The 14214-nt window shown below is 42.9% G+C and overlaps 1 long non-coding RNA gene across 1 annotated transcript; it reads left to right on the top strand.

Annotated features, from left to right (window-relative positions):
• Window positions 1-730: 730 nt before the first annotated feature.
• On the top strand, window positions 731-7294 carry LOC141100552 (uncharacterized). Its single transcript, XR_012234713.1, has 3 exons — window positions 731-1531; window positions 4552-4981; window positions 5054-7294. It is a non-coding gene; the product is annotated as an uncharacterized lncRNA (long non-coding RNA).
• Window positions 7295-14214: the final 6920 nt, after the last annotated feature.

The following is a 14214-nucleotide window of genomic DNA, read 5'->3' as shown; positions in this document are numbered from 1 at the left end:
CTTATTCTACCAAGCCATGAGAGAAGTTGGTCCTAATTGCTCAGCTGTCCCTTTAACTACATCTCGGGTATAATTAACAAATCTCTGCTGGTTATAGTATAAGTAGTTTATCCAATCTACATTCATTTTTATAATCACCCACCAAATTATGGATTCCCACCCGGCTGCTACCTGGTTCCTACCCTTGTACTCGGTGGTCACTCCCCTGGGAACTCCAATGTCATCTCTGTAGATACTAGAATGGAAGGATCCTTGCGGAGTTTTATGCTTATGTCTCTTCCACTACGTACCTTTGGCCATATCTCTGTTGACAACAGGTGGAACGGCATGATTGGCTGGACCACCGCACAGTCCCTTCGGGAACCATGTGGTAGTCAGGCTCTTATGCTTTTATCACCGCATAACCACCATACATCCGCTCTCAGGGTAGTGTGGTCTGACCATATGGCTGAGTACTTGGCCCTGTGGGAGACAATGATCCATTCTCTACAAGAGTCGCCTTGGAGCTCTCCGAAGTCGTGCCCATGCCCTGGAAGACTAAAACAAGTATAGTTACCAGGATTAGCAATCACCTGTGGTGGGACATCCGGTTTCTCATGTGGAGGATATAAAAATGTTAACATTTTACATTTTCCTTCCCTTTCTGAGCAGACATAAGTTTTACTATATAGCTTAATTTTTTTAAGCTTTCTGCAATGTATTTAAGCCATTCTAGCCATTCATTCTCCTCCTCACAGCCTCTCTCTAGAGCTAGTTTATCTTCATAAGTTAGGTTAGACAATCTAACTATGAACCCTATGGACTCTGTTATGGTTCTCTCTGGCATACCTTCCTTGGGTCTATGTATGCTATTATTCTGAACTTCTATGTAGAAATGTCCTATTGGGTCTGCTCCTGACATATCAGCTCCTATAACCTTCGATCCCTCATCTTAGGCCTCTTTCACACTTCAGTTTTTTGCCATCAGTCACAATCCGCCAAAATTTGAAATTGGCGGATCCGCTTTTTCTTGTTGCGGATCCGCCAATTTCCCCATTGGGATACATTAGTGGCGGATTTTGACAGATGGTCGTCCGTTGCGTCCGATATTCGGCGGATCCGCAAAATTCTTTGCGGATTCTGTCTGAGGGGGACGGAGAATGTAACGTTTTTTTTCGCCGTCAAAATGGCGGATGACGGCGGATCCGCCGTCATCAGCCATGCGGTAGAATGGGGCCCTATGGGCGGCGGATCCGCCGGGATCCGCGATTTTGCGGAATCCGCCGGCAGGATCCGCAAAATCGCACTGCGCATGCCCAGAAAAAAAGATACTTTTCCAGACAGTCCCAAAACTATATAAGATGGGCTAATTGGGCCCAGACATGCAGTAGCAGCCAGACAGCAAGCCAGCCAGACCACCACCAAGCCTGCAAGACAGCCACCAAGCCTGCAAGACAGCCACCAAGCCTGCCAGACCACCCAGCCTGCCAGACACCCACCAAGCCTGCAGCCACAGCTATCAAGAGGCCTGCCAGTACCAGCTTTACCAAGTGTGAGTATACCTATGACATTTCTGTGTATGGCCTGCAAGTGTGTAGCGTGTGTGTGTGTGTGTGTGTGTGTGTGTGTGTGTGTGTGTGTGTGTGTGTGTGTGTGTGTGGTCTGCGAGTGTTGCATGTCTGTTTTTTTTTTTTTTTATATTTTTTTTTTCTGTTGCTTGTGTACTGCATTTTATTTTCATACAACTGTAATTATATTGTATTTTTTATGCTGTGATTGCTGCGATTGAGTGGTGTATGGTATGTGGTGTAATTGGGCCCAGACAATCCGGCACCAGCAACACTGAATACTCCAAGCAAGATATCCGACTCCAGCCTGCCTGACAGAAGATTCAACTAGAGCTATAAAACCTGTCTGCCCATCTGCAAGTCTACCACCTGCAAGACCCCTGGAGCGTGTGTGTGTATGTGTGTGGCCTGTGTGTGCATTTTTTTTTTTTTTTTTTTCTGTTGCATGTGTACTGCTTTTTATTTTCATACAACTGTAATTATATTGTATTTTTTATGCTGTGATTGCTGCGATTGAGTGGTGTATGGTATGTGGTGTAATTGGGCCCAGACAATCCGGCACCAGCAACATTGAATACTCCAAGCAAGATATCAGACTCCAGCCTGCCTGACAGAAGATTCAACTAGAGCTATAAAACCTGTCTGCCCATCTGCAAGTCTACCACCTGCAAGACCCCTGGAGCGTGTGTGTGTATGTGTGTGGCCTGTGTGTGCATTTTTTTTTTTTTTTCTTTTCTGTTGCATGTGTACTGCTTTTTATTTTCATACAACTGTAATTATATTGTATTTTTTATGCTGTGATTGCTGCGATTGAGTGGTGTATGGTATGTGGTGTAATTGGGCCCAGACAATCCGGCACCAGCAACATTGAATACTCCAAGCAAGATATCAGACTCCAGCCTGCCTGACAGAAGATTCAACTAGAGCTATAAAACCTGTCTGCCCATCTGCAAGTCTACCACCTGCAAGACCCCTGGAGCGTGTGTGTGTATGTGTGTGGCCTGTGTGTGCATTTTTTTTTTTTTTTCTTTTCTGTTGCATGTGTACTGCTTTTTATTTTCATACAACTGTAATTATATTGTATTTTTTATGCTGTGATTGCTGCGATTGAGTGGTGTATTGTATGTGGTGTAATTGGGCCCAGACAATCCGGCACCAGCAACATTGAATACTCCAAGCAAGATATCAGACTCCAGCCTGCCTGACAGAAGATTCAACTAGAGCTATAAAACCTGTCTGTACAGCTGCAAGTCTACCACCTGCAAGACCCCTGGAGCGTGTGTGTGTTGCATTTTTTTTTTTTTTTTTCTGTTGCATGTGTACTGCATGTTATTTTCATACAACTTTAATATTGTATTTCTTGCTGTGATTGTGTGGTGTAAAGGCTGGTTTCATATTTGCACTTTATAGCGCAGGGATAACCTGCACACGTCCACCACTAATCCCCGTCCCATCTGGTCATCACCGCCTACTAGCACACATGGACGCTTGCGATCTGCACACCCTATCTTTAGTATGGGGTGCGCAGATTGCAAGCGTTCATGTGCGCTAGTAGGTGGGGATTAGTGGCGGACGTGTGCAGGAAATAGCTGCGCTATAAAGTGCAAATGTGAAACCGGCCTAAATGGTATTGTATGTGGTGTTATTGGGCCCAGACATCTACATCAAACACCAGCCTGACTGTATCAGTCAGGCTGGTGTTTTAATGTAGATGTCTGTGCCCAATAACACCACATTCAATACCATTTAGGCCGATTTCACATTTGCACTTTATAGCGCAGCGATGGCCTGCACACGTCCGCCACAAATCCCCGCCTACTACCGCACATGAATGCTTGCGATCTGCGCACCCTAGCTTTATCATAGGGTGCGTAGATGGTGCGCTGGCAGGATTTTACCATGTGCTGCGCACTTTTGAAGGTGTGCCCTTGCGCGCCAAACGCAGCATGTTGCATTTTGGCGCGCACGGCACACCTTCAAAAGTGCGCAGCACACTGTAAAATCCTGCCAGCGCACCATCTGTGCACCCTATGATAAAGATAGGGTGCGCAGATCGCAAGCATTCATGTGCAGTAGTAGGTGGGGATTTGTGGCGGACGTGTGCAGGCCATCGCTGCGCTATAAAGTGCAAATGTGAAACCGGCCTAAATGGTATTGTATGTGGTTTGTGCCCAGACATCTGGCAACAGCCACACTGAAGAAACCGAACCAGACATCAAACACCAGCCTGACTGATAGAATTTCAAACTCCGCTGCAAATCTTCCACCTGCAAGACACCTGGAGTGTGTAGCCTGGCTGTGTGTTATGCGTGTTTGCGTTTTTTTATTTTTCATGTATTGTGGTATTTAAAATAAAGAGCAGAGTAGCTCCTATTTTTTGGAAAAAAAAAAATAATAAAAAAAAAAATAAATAAATTGTTTTGAAAAAATCTACTTTGTATCATTTTAAAAAAGGTAAAATTAAGTTACCATAAAGGTAATTGAAGTGTTCTGGTATACAAGTGTGGTTAAAAGTGAGATTGCAACATACCATGAAAAAATGGGTATACACAACTGAGTTTCAGGGAATTCAAAACCATGCAAACACAGTGGGTATACACAGAAATTAAACACCTTCAATCACTGGTTACATACTCTGTTGAGAGTTTCAGGGAATGCAAACACTGGTATACACAGCAATTACACACTACACGCCTTCAATCACTGGTTACACGGTGAGACCTTTAATCACTGGTTACACTCTCGGTGAGAGTTTCAGGGAATGCAAACTGGTATACACAGCAATTACACACCTTCAATTACTGGTTACACTCAGTTACAAAACACAAAGAAAGTAGGTTTACACAAAATATTAGACACCTTCAATCACTGGTTACACTCTGAGATAAGGGAATGTAGACATGCAAACACTTAAAATTGCGTATAATTAGTTTCAGGGAATTACACATACAAAATGTGTTTTTTTTTTTTTTTTTTTTTAAACTTTCATATCATTTTCTTTCAGTTCACACAATGAAGCGCCACCATACCGGCAGACACGGCCAGCCCAACCGTAGCAGAGATTCAGACCGCAGCAGGGATCAACGCAGCAGACATGACCGGTCAGACCGCAGCAGAAACAACCCTGACCGCAGCAGAGAGGAACAGCCACACCGCGGCGTACAGGCAACCATTAGTTTCCCTGTAAGTATAAAGACCTGAAAGCTTATTATGATCCTTTGTATAGTAGCTTAACAAGTCTCTTTATACTTGCAGATCACTTCAAGCACTACCAGCAGGGTAGCAGCAGAGAGAGCCAGCCAGGCTGCAGCAGAGAGGCCCAGCCAGACCGCAACAGAGACTGCCAGCCAGGCTGCAGCAGAGAGGCCCAGCCAGACCGCAACAGAGACTGCCAGCCAGGCCGAAGCAGATACTGCCAGCCAAACATTTTCCCTGTAAGTATAAAAGCCTGAAAGCTTATTATGATACTTTGTATAGTAGCTTAACAAGTGTGTTTATACTTGCAGATCAGTTCAGGAAGCAACACAGCTGCCCCAAGCCGTAATGTCTTCTCCTGAAAGCTCCCCCTCACATCATCAGCGAGCTGAGGTAAAAAAAATTTTGTTTATTTTTTATTTAAAATAATTTTTTTGTGGTTAAAAACACTATCCTATTATGTTTTAACAGGAAGCTGATTCAGAGGAGCTTCCAGGAGGAGACGTGCAGGGTGGAGAGACACACGGAGGGGGTGCGCAGATTGTAAGTTTAGCACATACACAGATACATAATGCTACACCCAACACAAACATTCATCACAGTGCACACCATAACTGCATCCATCCAAACATTTTTTTTTTTTTTTCCCACAGTCTTCAGAATCCGGTGCCCGCACTAGAGTGACTCCCAGGACATCCCAGGGTCGTCAAGGTGATGCCTCTGGTGGTCGGCAAACGGTAAGTAACCCTATTTTGATAATTGTTTAAATGAACATCATGTGTTTGAATATAATGTAATTTTTTGCTTTTTGTTTTGTTTTTTATCTTCACAGGTTTCACAGCGTGCTCCCCGCAGACATCAGGAGGAGGGTGTCATTATTGATAGTGATGACCTCATCCATGAGGTGGAAATCCGGGAGCCGCTGTGGAACATGGCAAACCGTCTTCATGCCGACCAACCAACCACACGACGGCTCTGGGATGAAGTCTGTACTTCAGTTATTGACAACTGGGAGGAACTCAATGCGAGGGCCAGGGATTTTGTGCGTAAGTATTACAACTTCAGTAACTTATATTTCCAGCATGTGAAGTGTTGAATACTAAACCTTTTTTTTTTTTTTTTGCTTCACAGGTGACAGGGTTATCACACGGTGGCGGTCGCTCCGGGATCGCTTCAAGAGGGACTACAACAAAGAGATTCAGACCCCGAGTGGATCGTCGGGAGGACGCCGGGGACCCCAGTACAAAAACTACCAAGCCCTGGCGTTCCTGCGATCTACAATGGCGTGCAGAAGGTAAATATTCCCCAAACAATTCCTGTAGTAGAAATGTTTAACCAATTTTTTTTTCAGCAGACTTAAATTAAATATCAATATTTTTAATATACATTTTTTTCTTCTTTTTTTTTTTTTAGCACCATCTGCAGCACTCGGGAGTCTGCATCAGAGTTGCGTCCCTCTGGAGTGATCCCTAGTGAGACCGCCCCCGGTGACCACATCGAGGTATCCGACCCCTCTGTACCTACCCTCTTGTCTGATCCCTCTATCCCCTCCACCAGCACTGGAGCAGCAGGGCAGACTTCATCACATGAAGCTGCTGGTGACGACTTGTTCCCTGTTCCCCACCCCTCAGACACTGCCGCAACATCTCGACCAACTTTTGGTTCTGGCCGGCAGCGTCTGAGGAGTCAGGAAAGGCTGACCTTGTCTGACTGTTTGAGTCTAAACTCAACTGTTCAACACGGTTTCCACACTTATGGACAACGGTTATCTTCTGGGTTGACCATGATCAATCAAAGTATCATGGAACTCAGAAGATACATGGAACAGATGAGTTTAGAATCAAACCAGACACCGAGACATACCTTTTTTCAATCTGTTGTCCGGCAAATGGAAGGTTTAAGTACTCACCAGCAGATGCGTGTGATGCAAGCCTGTCAGAATGCTCTAGTGGAAGTGCTTGCTGAAGCATCTCTTCCTCCCCCTGTCTATCCTTCCACAGTCCATCCTCCCCCTGTCTATCCTTCCACAGTCCATCCTCCCCCTGTCTATCCTTCCACAGTCCATCCTCCCCCCGTCCATCCTTCCACCACCATCAATCACACAGCCGTCCCTCCTCCTACCACTCCCTCTCCTTTCTCTAGTTCCCCATTCCATTCTTCCCAGTACCTACCTTCCCCATTGCATTATACCCCAATGCCCTCGCCATACCCACCCCCACATACACCTTCAATGTACCCACAAACCTCGTCTGTCCATCCACTCCCGTCCCAACCACATGTGTTAAACCCCCCTTCCACTTCTGGTCCTCACCAACTCCCTCCCCAGTCCCCTACCCCCCCCCCTCGATGTGGTCAACCCTGTTAACCCCCCCTCCAATACTATCTCCACCCAACATTATCATAGTTTGTAATTTTTCTGTTGTAATATACCAAAAAAAAATTAAAAAAGTAATATACCAAAAAAAATTAAAAAAGGTAATATTATACCAAAAAAAAGTTACCAAAAAGGTAATACCAAAAAAAGTTACAAAAAAAGTTAAGAAAAAAAATAAAAAAAAAAAAATACAGTTAATACAAATTGTCAGAAATAAACTGTTTTTTTTCAAAAAACTTTATTGTGATGTTTATTTTTTGCTTCTTTATTCAAATTACACCAGTGGTGTAAAAGGTAAACACAACACTTGTTAACACAACACACAACCCTGGGTAATATTTCACAGTACACCGGTGGTGTACAAGGTACAAAAAAACACTTGGTAGCACAACATTTGATAACCAACACTTGTGAACATTTCAAAGTGTAAAACGCTTGGTACACAACACTTGGTAACTTTACGCTTGGTACACAACACTTGGATAACTTTACGCTTGGTACCCAACAATTGTTAACACTGCAAAGTGTAAAATTAACCAAATCACATGGTAAAACACAATGCTTGTGCAAAGCAAACACTTGGTAAAATTTCAGATAAAAAAAAAAAAAAAAATTACTCACAATTGGTAAGAAGAAAATTATATCATGTGATATTGCCAGTCCACTTGTCCCTCTGGTGTAACAAAATAATCTGCAAAGGTATCCCTAATTCTTGCCACTGAACCAGTACTCCGAAAAGTTTGCTGCTCATAATCCCACAAGGTGGTTTCATACACATTGTCATCGATGGAAACTGGTTCCTTTGAAAGGACAAAATTGTGCAGGATTACACAGGCCTTTACCACCTCATCCACAGTCTCTGTTTTCATTTTCATGGCTGTTAACAGGACTCTCCATTTTGCAGTTAAAATTCCAAACGCGCACTCCACCACTCTGCGCGCTCTGGTTAACCGATAGTTATAGATTCTTTTCTGGTGTGTTATTCCACGACTACCATATGGCTTCAGTAGGTGTTTTGAAAGTTGAAAAGCATCGTCGCCAACACACACAAAAGGCATTGGTGGGCCTGTTGTTCCAGGGAGTGGTCTTGGAGGTGGGAAGTTAAAATTGTCTCCATACAAGCGACAGCCCATGGTGGAACTCTTGAATACCTGTGAGTCGTTAGAACGACCGTATGCACCAATGTCCACGGCAATGAATTTGCAGTTTGCATCCGAAATGGCCATTAGCACAATGGAAAAGTATTTTTTATAGTTGTAAAACTGTGAACCAGATCCCATGGGTTTCACAATCCCGATATGCTTGCCATCCACGGCACCGATGCAGTTTGGAAACTGGCAGATATCTTGAAACTTCTCTGCAATCTCCAGCCACCTCTCCTGGGTTGGCTCTGGGATGTATTCCTCCTGTAGAGAATCCCATAATGCCCGGCAGGTCTGTTGTACAATTCCAGCAATAGTGGAAATCCCAATCCGGAACTGGAAATGGAGGGAGGTGAAGGATTCTCCAGTTGCCAGGAATCTTAAAAAAAGGGAAAAAAAGTAAAATTAATACAAACTACAAGCCATAACATAACAATAAAAGCCTGCAGAATCTGAAACATTTTAAAAGGTAGATAACTTACCGAAGGGTCACCATCAAACGCTCCGCCGGTGATATAGAAAACCGCATGTAGGTGTCCCTTCTCCGGATTTGTTCTCCAACACGATCCACCAATATCTCAAAGAATTCCATCCGCATGCGCACGTAGTTGAAGAACTTGTCCGGATTCTCCCTCAATTCCAGGTACAGTGTGGAAAAAACGCCACGGGTGAACCTCTGCGCATTAATGGGATGAATCCACTGGCGCCGTCTCCTCATACACAGGATTCGCAGTCTTCTTTTCTCCCTCTCGATAGCAATAATTGCCAACCGATTCAAGTGAAGATCCAATTCCACACAGAAGCTGTCAATACTCGCAATAACTCCTTCCAGACTCGCACTAACTCCTTCCATCGCTGCCACTAGCTCTAAAACCTTTCAAAGAAATTGTATCACAACACCCTAGATATATTTCTCCCTAGTTTCCAGCATCCAATCACATTTGAGAGCATTTTCCAATAGCGAATCATATTTGGGAGCATCCCATTTTGGAGGAGTGGAAAAACGGATCCGCAAAAAAACGGATCCAACGGATGACAAAAACGGATGCAAACTGATGGAACGGATCCGTTTTGTTGAGGATCCGCAGTAAATCGGTATGGCGGATCCTCAACAAAACGGATCCGTTCCATCAGTTTGCATCCGTTTTGTTTCCATTTTTGCGGATCCGCCATTTTCAAATTTTTGGCGGATTTTGACTGATGGCAAAAAACTGAAGTGTGAAAGAGGCCTTATTGTCACAGGAAGATGGACAGAAGCTACATCTCTTCCTTTTTTTGCTGGTAGCTGTGCTGGTGGAGGCCGTGGATGTGGAGTGTCTTTCTTGAGCATGCTGGACACTTTTTACAATGGCTGTTGCTCCATCACTTCTGGGGGTCACTTTTCTGCTCTCAATATATGGCCTCACCAGGGTTTTTCCCAATTCCTCAAGAAATAATCTTCTTTTATACAGCTTATTCCGGTTCCAATCGGGGTCGATTTCTCTCCATAAGACAAATGCATTGTATGCAGAAACGTCCAGTATGTTATAAAATAAAATCATTGGCCACCGATTGGTTTTGCGTTTGCATGTATATGTTGATATTGCTTGGTCTAAAGTATCAACTGCTCCCTTTGTGGCATTATAATCCAAAATAATGTCAGGCTTTCTGTCTTCTCTATCACTTACGGCATTGTCATGGTGCATTGTGCTCATTAGAATTACCTGTTTGTTTGTTTTTGGAACATAAGAAACAACAGTTGTATTTCCAGAAAAATAAAAAGTAGAACTGTACACCTCTCTCTTGCTAAGGATACCTTGCGGTAGTTCAGGTTTGTTTTTTCTCATAGTACCCAGCATGGTAAGTTATTTTTTCTTCAACATCTGGCCTAGTTGATAGGATGTAAAAAAGTTGTCACATGTGACATTTTGTCCTTTTAGTCCATGAGTCAAATCTAGAACAACTCGCATACCCTGATTTTTTTCAGGTCTTTCATCAGGGGTTTTTCCTGTATACACTTGAACATTTAGAGCATATGAACTTTTGCTGTCACAAAAGTACACATAAAAAAACATAACTTTTGCAGTCAGAAATAATCAGAGACCTGTAGAACAGTATAAAATGCTATCGGGTCATATTGACCCGAACAGTACAAGTGTAACAATCAGTGTGTAGCAAAAAGTAAACAAAAAACAAAATGTAGAGCTCCACAAATGAGGAGAAGTCAAGGAACCACTAGTTTCAAATCCTCATTAAAAAAAATCTGCAGGGTCTCAAAAATCATTTTGGGTCATATTGACCCGAACAGTACAGCAGGGTTAAATGGGTTGTCTCTTGTCATTCCTCATGATTGCAGACAAAAGGATAAAACTAAACTTTATTAATTCCAAATGTAAAACTATACCCATAATTCACCCCTGAAGGTTAGTCAATAGGTGACATATACCCCACATCTCAGTATATAGGGTGAGGTGACATATACACTCACTCTCCAAGCCTCTTATTTCTACGGGTTTCATCGTCCTCACCAAAGACGACTCATCAAGAGACTATTTAATATTGACCTGCAGTTAGGTCCATATATATTTGGACAGAGACAACATTTTTCTAATTTTGGTTCTAGACATTACCACAATGAATTTTAAACAAAACAATTCAGATGCAGTTGAAGTTCAGAGTTTCAGCTTTCATTTGAGGGTATCCACATTAACATTGGATGAAGGGTTTAGGAGTTTCAGCTCCTTAACATGTGCCACCCTGTTTTTAAAGGGACCAAAAGTAATTGGACAGATTAAATAATTGTAAATAAAATGTTAATTTCTAGTACTTGGTTGAAGACCCTTTGTTGGCAATGACTGCCTGAAGTCTTGGACTCAAGGACATCACCAGACGCTGTGTTTCCTCCTTTTTGATGCTCGGCCAGGCCTTCACTGCGGTGGTTTTCAGGCCTTCACTGAGGTGGTTTTCAGTTGCTGTTTGTTTGTTGGCCTTTCTGTCTGAAGTTTAGTCTGTAACAAGTGAAATGCATGCTCAATTGGGTTGAGATCAGGTGACTGACTTGGCCATTCAAGGATATTCCACTTCTTTGCTTTAATAAACTCCTGGGTTGCTTTGGCTTTATGTTTTGGGTCATTGCCCATCTGTAGTATGAAACGACGAGCAATCAGTTTGGCTGCATTTGGCTGGATCTGAGCACACAGTATGGCTCTGAATACCTCAGAATTCATTCGGCTGCTTCTGTCCTGTGTCACATCATCAATAAACACTAGTGACCCAGTGCCACTGGCAGCCATGCATGCCCAAGCCACCACACTGCCTCCGCCGTGTTTTACAGATGATGTGGTATGCTTTGGATCATGAGCTGTACCACGCCTTCACCATACTTTTCTCTTTCCATCATTCTGGTAGAGGTTGATCTTGGTGTCATCTGTCCAAAGAATGTTCTTCCAGAACTGTGCTGGCTTTTTTAGATGTTTTTTTAGCAAAGTCCAGTCTAGCCTTTTTATTCTTGATGCTTATGAGTGGCGTGCACCATGCAGTGAACCCTCTGTATTCACTTTCATGCAGTCTTCTCTTTATGGTAGATTTGGATATTGATTCGCCGACCTCCTGGAGAGTGTTGGTCACTTGGTTGGCTGTTGTGAAGTGGTTTCTCTTCACCATGGAGACTATTCTGCGATCATCCACCACTGTTGTCTTCCATGGGCCCCAGGTCTTTTTGCATTGATGAGTTCACCAGTGCTTTCTTTCTTTCTCAGGATGTACCAAACTGTAGATTTTGCCACTCCTAATGTTGTAGCAATTTCTCGGATGGGTTTTTTCTGTTTTTGCAGCTTAAAGATGGCTTGTTTCACCTGCATGGAGAGCTCCTTTGACCGCTTGTTTCCTTCACAGCAAAACCTTCGAAATGCAAGCACAACACCTCAGATCAACTCCCAGGCCTTTTATCTGCTTAATTGAGAATAACACAATGAAGGGATTGCCCACACCTGTCCATGAAATAGCCTTGGAGTCAATTGTCCAATTACTTTTGGTCCCTTTAAAAACAGGGTCGCACGCGTTAAGGAGCTGAAACTCCTAAACCCTTCATCCAATGTTAATGTGGATAGCCTCAAATGAAAGCTGAAGGTCTGAACTTCAACTGCATCTGAATTGTTTTGCTTAAAATTCATTGTGGTAATGTCTAGAACCAAAATTAGAAAAATGTTGTCTCAGTTCAAATATATATAGACCTAACTGTATATTCAAGCGAAACTAAACGAAAAAATGAAGACTAAAATCATGTATCATGTTATCTGAAACAGTCAGAAAACTAGCCACATATTGGCAGATCCCAGACCTCAAACTATATACTTCGGAAGCTTATAAGCCACTCCAGTGTCAGGAATAGATAGTATGAATTTGAATTTACCAAGTGGCTGCAATGAAACAAAGAGTGAAAAATATAAAGGGGTCTGAATACTTTCCATTCCCCCTGTATCAGTAAAAATAACTCCTCTTTATTAGGTAAAGTTTAAAAGAATTGCACCATTTTCCGATACCCGTCGCGTCTCCATTTTTCATGATCTCGGGTTGGGTGAAGGCTTATTTTCTGTGTGCCGAGCTGACGTTATTAATGGAAACCATTTTGGTGCAGATACGATCTTTTGGTCATCCTTTATTGCATTTTAATGCAATGTTGCGGCGACCAAAAAAAAGTAATTCTGGCGTTTTGACATTTTTTCTTGTTACGCCATTTCACGATCGGGTTAGTTATTTTTTATAGTGATAGATCGGGCGATTCTGAACCCTTCTATAACAAATATGTATATGTTTGATTTTGTTATTGTTTTATTTTGAAAGTGGCGAAAGGGGGGTGATTTGAACTTTTATTTTTTTTTATATTTTTAAAAATATTTTTTTTACTTTTGGCATTGTCATACACACAGAACAAAAAGAACGATCCAAAAGTCCAGCAATTGATGTGAAAAATTCATAAAAAGTTCTTTATTATAATAGGAACATGAAAGAAGGCTAAAACACCACAACGTGATTATAGCTTACAAAACTAATGACGCTGACTCATCACACAAATATCCCATATATAAGACCAATAAGAGTCTAATAGCTTTGCATATAAAACAAGGTAATCTCTCCTGAGCCTATTGACATATCATGTACCATAGTGTATGTGCCTAAAACAAAGGGCACTCATATTAGCATAGAAAGTTAACAATCAATGAGATAAACATACCTAAGGAATCCACTTATTGCAAGAGCAGGCAGCAGGAGAGGAGAGATAGAAGCGGTCAGAGTACAGGCGTCTCCCCGACGCGCGTTTCGGAGCGCTATGCTCCTTCTTCAGGGGGCATTGTGAAGACATACAGCATTGTATCTTAATTAACCAGATGACTATTTTTTAGCAATGAAGAATAATAGAATGTTATCTGTATGTTGGCTTTCAAATCTAAGTGTTGATTTCTAATTGGTCAAGAAAACAGACTTTTGTTTGTGTAAGCCTGAAATATTGACTTTTATTGTGCGCTTATCCTTTAATAGGTTATAGGAAGTTTCGCCCCCAGCAGCTCGCCCCCAGGTACATTTCACCCCCTCACATTTCACCCCTATCATTTCACCCCCAGGAAGATTCGCCCCCAGCATTTCGCCCCTGGATGTTTCGCCCCTAGCATTTTGCCCCTGGATGTTTCGCCCCCAGCAGTTTGCCCCCGGATGTTTCGTCCCCAACAGCAGTTTGCCCCCGGATGTTTCGCCCCAGCAGTTCGCCCCCGGATGTTTTTCCCCCGTATTTTTTCGTTCCGGCAGTTCGATCCCAAATGGTTTGCCCCCAGATGTTTCGCCCCCCGATTTTTCACCCCTGGATGTTTTGCCCCCAGCAGTTTGCCCCCGGATGCTTCGCCCTCGGATGTTTGTACCGTTTTGCCCCCACAATTTTGCATTTGGATGTTTCACAAGTTTGTCCTTGTGGTTCATAAATTCC

The sequence above is a fragment of the Dendrobates tinctorius genome, unplaced genomic scaffold (assembly GCF_039654945.1).
Source record: "Dendrobates tinctorius isolate UK_male_01 unplaced genomic scaffold, ASM3965494v1 ptg000106l, whole genome shotgun sequence".
Classification (NCBI taxonomy): Eukaryota; Metazoa; Chordata; class Amphibia; order Anura; family Dendrobatidae; genus Dendrobates; species Dendrobates tinctorius.
Note: the sequence above shows the minus strand (reverse complement) of the source record. Positions and strands in the feature narration are given on the sequence as shown.